Below are 6,400 nucleotides of genomic sequence, written 5' to 3' on the forward strand. Positions count from 1 at the left end.
CACACACACACACACACACACACACACACACACACACACACACACACTGTCTATTACCAGAGAACCTCCAATTCCTATCCTAACCGTCACAGTTTCTTCTACCCTTCCATCTTTTCCTATTTAGGTTCTATGAGATGCCTGACTCTTTTTTTTGGGGGGGGGGTGGGGGGAGCCCTCAAGACAGGGTTTGTCTGTGTAGCCTTGGCTGTCCTGGACTTGCTTTGTAGACTAGGCTGGTCTCGAACTTACAGGAATCCACCTGCCTCTGCCTCCCCGGCTGCTGGGATTACAAGCGTGCACCACCGCCTGGCTTGAAATGACTGACTCTTTTTACCTACAGTGTATTTCCTATCTTCTCAACCCCGGACTAAGCGTACACTTACCAAATGTTAGCACAGGCCCTCCTGTGTCCTCTGCTCCACCCTGTGGAAACACCCCTCTCCCCTCCATGGTGGCCCGGCCACTATCTCTAAATTTACATTGCCTTCACCTAATAAACTCGGAAGAAAGAATTCTTCTTTTTCCTTCTCAAGGACTCCCAGAAAAAGTTCCAAGGTGGATTCCCACCCAAACCACGAGCAAGAGTATGGCTGAGGTAGTTGGCTAAATAGAAATTAGAATCCTCGTGTCAGCAGGAAGGGGGGTCATTCTGTGAGGTTCAGGTCAGAAATGTCTGCTACACCACACAGTGAGTCAGTTGGGCAGCCATGCTCACTGAAGGCAGAAGGAGGGACACTGTAAGGGGCAGGAAAGGAGTGTAACATAGTGTAACACAGATGCCACGGGTAGCTCACGCCATAACGGCAGCAGTAAGGAAGCTGAGGCAGGGGCTTTGCTGTGAGTTTGAAGCAAGCTTAGGAATGTGTAGGGAGTTTGAGGCCAATGTGGGCTACCAAGGGAAACCCTGTTTCATCCCTCCCCCCAATAAAAAAGTATAATTCACATGAAAAATAATGTTGCTCCAATTTCACCATTATTGTCAGACTTGTTAATTAGATTTAAAAATATTTATTTCATGTTTAATTATGTGCTCTCTGTGTGTGTTGGGGGGGAATATGCATGTGGGTGCTTGTTCCCACAGAGACAAGGAGAGGGTGTTGGATTCCCTTGGAGCTGGAGTTACAGGTGGTTGAGAACAGCCTGATTTGGGTGCTGAGAACTAAACTCAGGTCCTCTGCAACAGCAGTAAGAGCTCTTACCCACCAGGCCATCCCCCCAGCTCCCAGACATGTTGATTTAAGAGGAGATAAAGATGTAGAATGATTAGTAGCCTAAAGGTCCACATTTGTCCTAAAACCATGATTCTCCTTTGTTACTGGGTTTCCTTCCAGCAGGATACTCTGCCTAAGATTTGGACAGCTGTCACCTTCTGCCAGGACTGCCCCCTGGAGGGGAGGGTCCAGTCAGGCCGGACTAGATGCTGCCAGATGCCCAAGATCTTCCTCATGCTCAACACTAACAAGTGGCTGTAGCTTCAGGCTTCTCTGGAGTAGAAAAACTTAGAAGCTCCATTTCGATTCACAAAATTTGAAAGCAGGGAACAGCCTGCCTACTCAGGAGGCTGAGGCTGGAGGATCGCCTGACTAGTCTAGAATACTGGTGCTGGGTTCCAGACCTGAGGCAATCAGCTGACGTACCTATTTGACATGTCAAAGTGGACCTGGCCTCCAGGCTCTCCGGGCATCCCTCAGCCCCTACTTGTTGCAAGGTGTGGCTGGCATCCCCCGTTCTTTGCACTGGACTTTTCAGTCCAGGGTCTGGGCTTCCTCCTCCCCAGAGGCTCTTCCCTATAAATCCAGATAATTTTTTTTTTCCTCTCTCTCTCCATGCACATGCTCGCCCTGCCCAGTCTGCCTGGAGAAATCTGCCTTCTTCACTCTTCATTTGGTTTGAGTTGGCTTGTTACTTCATGACTATAATTTTGCTACTGTTATGAATTTAATGTAAGTATCTGATACCCAGGATAAATAATGTGCAACTCCCAAAGGGGTGGTATGTTTAAGTGTTTTTCTATTTATTTGTTTTGTTGTTTGATACAAATGTGAGCTATTATTCCTTCTTTTCCTTTCTTTAAAAATGTAGCACCGATGGGCCAGCAAGATGGCCCAGCAGTTGAGGTACCTACACTGAGCCTGAGGTCTTAAGTTTAATCGCCATGACCCAAATGGTCTAAGAGGAGAATCAGTTCTTCTCACATCAGTGCACAAACCACAGTGTGCAAACCCAGTCCCTCCTCAAAGACATAAATTAAACGTAATAAGAACAAGAAGATGTAATGTTTGCCCAGGGGCATAGCTTAGTGGCACAGTGACTGCCTCGTGTATACAAAGTTCTAGGGTTGATTCCCAGCACCACAAAACAACCTGGAGAGAAACCGTCTCTGTCCTTTATTTTACTACCTGTCTTGAGTTTGAGAAAGTTCCAGGAACAAAACTGGGCCTCTGCTGGCCTCTCTGTCTGGAGAAATAATGTTTCCTTGGCACGCTGGGTAGCCGTGCCACTGACTGTCACTCCCCTAATGAATATTTTACTTCTGCAGAAAGAAATTTCCTTAATCAGCATTGCATTGCATTAATATCACACTCTGCTAAAGATGGCATTTTTCTTGTAAGCCGGCTGTGCCTTTAAGGAGGGCTGGCCCCTTTCCTCTTCTGGGTGTTAGAAAGTCTCCATAATAGAACACAATAGTCTTATGCAGCTACCCAGAGGTTTAATCACAATGCAAAAACAACACCGCTAATCCCAACAATCTACATGGATGACAACTCAGTGAAATAACTATCAATTAACAACATAATTGTCAGCTTAAGTTGCCAACATTAAAATAGGCAATTGTTACTCCAGTGAGGCTTTTGTGACTTTTTTTTTTTTTAAAACTGGATTCCTCTTCACAGGGTGGAAGTACAGGGCAGGGGCCCGAGTTGAAAAGTTTAAACTGATGACCGAGTAAATTGTTGTTTTTATTGCTTGATTAGCCTCTTTTATTGGTCATTCAGAGCTGAAAATAATGGTTATAGTCATAAAAGTTCTCCCCAGATGTGGCAGGTTACCCTTGTCAGGATTTTTGAACACTGCAGTGCATTGGTCTGTGTTGTCTTAAACAGGGCTGTTGCAGACAGCAGGACCTCTAGTTTTCTTCTGTTATTTTGTCAGTCAGGATCATATCAGACAAACAAACAAACAAACAAACAAACAAACAGCAGGCTCCATGTGACGTAAGAGTCCACTTTTGCTGAAAAGAATTCCTAACTACTGGTTGGGAGAATGGTCTCCATGCTAGCTCAGTATAGGCACCCCTCCTTGCCAGCTGCTACAGGTGAGCGGGTCAGGAAGGTTGAGGAAAGCAGAGGAAAAGATTCAGGGTTTAGTGAGGGGAGGGCACCATGAGAATCCCAAGGGCCAGGGCCACCCTTTTTGTCTGCCTGTCTCTCACTTGGTTGCTTGGTTGGTGGAACTCAATTTCCTCTCCTGCTAGAATGCCTCAGAGGTTACTTCCTGCAGCCTGTACCCTGCTTCTGTATGGACGCAGCGCCAACCTTCATATTCAGAATAATCCTCTTCCACTAGCCAAGACCCGAAGCAGTAGGAGGAGTGATGACAGGACACCACTGAGTCTCTGGCACTGGGCCAGTGGCTTTGCCCAGCCCCGAGGAGCACATTTCTGTTTGAAGACAGAGTCTGAGTTGGAACCACTAGCTACCTTTCCCCTTGTGCGCATCCTAGTGGCATTTAAAGAAAGCAGGCTGTTAAGTCAGATGCCTGAATGGGAAGGGTGATGTGAGTTATTGTCAGAAGGTGGTCCGGTTCTTTTCTTGGGTATTCAATGACTTTTCTTTACGGTCGTGAGAATAATTCCACCTTTGGGGCTTTAATAGGAAGGAGTGAGCTGACGCAGATGAAATGCCTTCTTGGCCCTCACAAACAGCAAGTCAGAGCTGTTACAGTTTGCATTTTAAGTGTCCCTTACACACTCATTTTTGAATGCTTCTCCTCAGCTGGTGATGCTGTTTGGGATGGCAGAGACCTCTGGAGAAAGTAAGTCATTAGGGTTATATATGACAGTTATATATTCTTCCGGTTCCTGCTTTCCTCTTTGATCCCTGGTCTCCTTTGGGGTGGACAGCCTGGCTGTGGGCTCTCCCCTGCCTCCCCTGCCCTCATAGACTAAAGCCTTCTAAAGCCAAAATAGAGTCACTTTTATTTATCTAAAAGTATTTTCAAATGAGTACAATTTTGCTTTTTGGGTCCCAGAGAAAGGGGAGTTAGGTTTTATTTTATTATTATTTTTTAAATCATAGACGTGTCAGTTAGCATTTGCATTACAGATTTATTTTCTACATCAGCAGACTGCTGTTACTATGTACAATATGTTCACTACTGGTTCCCGAAATAAGCTGTTCTGTGCAACTGGATTGGTGTCAGGTAATAGTACAGCAAACCTCCTTCGTGGTGCCCCGTGATCACGCCAGTTTACTGCACGTGGCTGCACCAAGCCTCCCAAACATAGCTGGCACGCTCTGGTATCCTAATTTAAGCAATCACGTTAAACTTGCGGAAGAGAGTGACTCGGCTCTCCCTGCCCATTCAAGAGAGAGTGTGTCGGCGCCAAAGAACATGACTTCTCCTCGGCTGTCCCGCACAATTCCTTCTTCAGATGCTTCCGGGGCGCCAGACTCTTGTGCCTCCCACATCTAGCTGTGCACCCAGACACCCGCATGCTTCTCCGGCTGTGCCGGTGAGGGTCTTCTCCTTGCGGTTCGGCCCTTCCGAGGTCACGCTTGCTGCTTGGGAGGACCGTTGACGTCGCAGACGGAGACTGTTTCATGGCACCCCCTTTCAATACCATCTGTCCGACCTGGACCCATTCCAAACACTCGGGCTCTGCCAGCAGAATGGCCTTCCTGCTACAGAAGCTTTGTAATCTGCTAATTGACAGGGTAAGGGAAATTTATATTTGGGTTACAGCTGAAAAGTTGGATGTTTCTTTGATGGGGCTGTAAATGGTGACATATGCTGCGCTGGCTTTTGATTTTAGGTATCTCTGTTGGTGCACAATCGCATGCCCTCCCCTGAGCTCTCTGCCTCATTGAGAATACGACATCCTCAGGAGAAGAACATCACTATGACCTACCAGGGAATTAGCCTGTACATAGTTTACTCATTAGCAATGATTTTATTATCATAATCTCCTTGTATTAGGAGACAGATGGCACGGACTTTGCTTTATTGAACAAGATGCAGGATTGGGCAGAGTCCGGCTCACTGAACGCCTAGCATCCTCACAGTGCTCACTCCACCTAACAAACATCTTTGCATTGATACAAGGCCTGGTCCTGCATTCAGCGCTCAGAGCATGGGCAAAGCGGTTGCCATTCCTCTTCTTCTGCACATGGCTGGTGGGCAGCGGAACCCTAAGGAAGGAGGTACCGTAACCCTGTCCAAGTTGACGTGTGTGGCTGTTCTCTTCTTGAAATGCTGCTTGAAAACCCGCCGTGAACAGCCTCTAACATGGTGTGGTCATGCCTACGGTCCAGACTCACATGCCTAGGGCTCTTCCCAGAAGCCACAGGCGTGTTGGAGCACGGTGTCATCGAGTGCCCCTGCACTCTGCCGGTTTGCTCTTTCCGAGGGAGCCAGCGACCTGCACTCGAGCAACGAAGGAAAGATGAGAATGGAGGAGGATTTCTTCCATACCTTTGAAAACTTCAAAGTTGTTCCCAATCTGGTTCTGATGATCCACGACTCGGCGCAAAGCACACATAAAGATCTGAAATGTGCACGCTGATCGGAAATAGTTTTTGGAAAGTCAGATTTAATCCCATGAGCCAAATGATCACTACCAACAGCGATCAGGGAAAAACCAAAGTCCACGGCAAAACTCTAATTTGGCAAATGCATAAAAGGTTCAAAAGAGCAGAGGTCTCATTTACATTCCTCTCTCTTATATGGGATTTTCTTCTGTATTAGTAATTAAAGGGTGCGGGCTATGGAGCGCAACTATATCACATAATAGCCATCGGGAACACACTAACAACTTCCTTGAAGTAACGCACACTAGGGTGTTTATGGTTCGGTGTCTCATGCACTCTCTTTGATCTAAATTAGGATTCATTGGCAAACTCACAACAGGCTCCACATGTACCCTCTCAACCTCTTTCTTTTAATCATGGAAATTAGAGATGGAAAATATCCATTAAGTCACTTAGTCCATTTCCCTGCCAGGGTGAAATTGTTGCCTGCGATTCGGAGGTAGTGCTCAGTCCAGCTTAAATGTAAGTGTCTCCTGGGATGCGAAGGCTCTTGGTTTTATAATTTTCATCTTTTCCTCCGAATTCAGAGGGGAGAAATACAAAGCGGGGGAAAGTTTCCTTCCCTTCTTATGGGTTGGAGACAGTGATGG

This window comes from Psammomys obesus, unplaced genomic scaffold (assembly GCF_907164565.1).
Source record: "Psammomys obesus unplaced genomic scaffold, mPsaObe1.curated_primary_1811, whole genome shotgun sequence".
Classification (NCBI taxonomy): domain Eukaryota; kingdom Metazoa; phylum Chordata; class Mammalia; order Rodentia; family Muridae; genus Psammomys; species Psammomys obesus.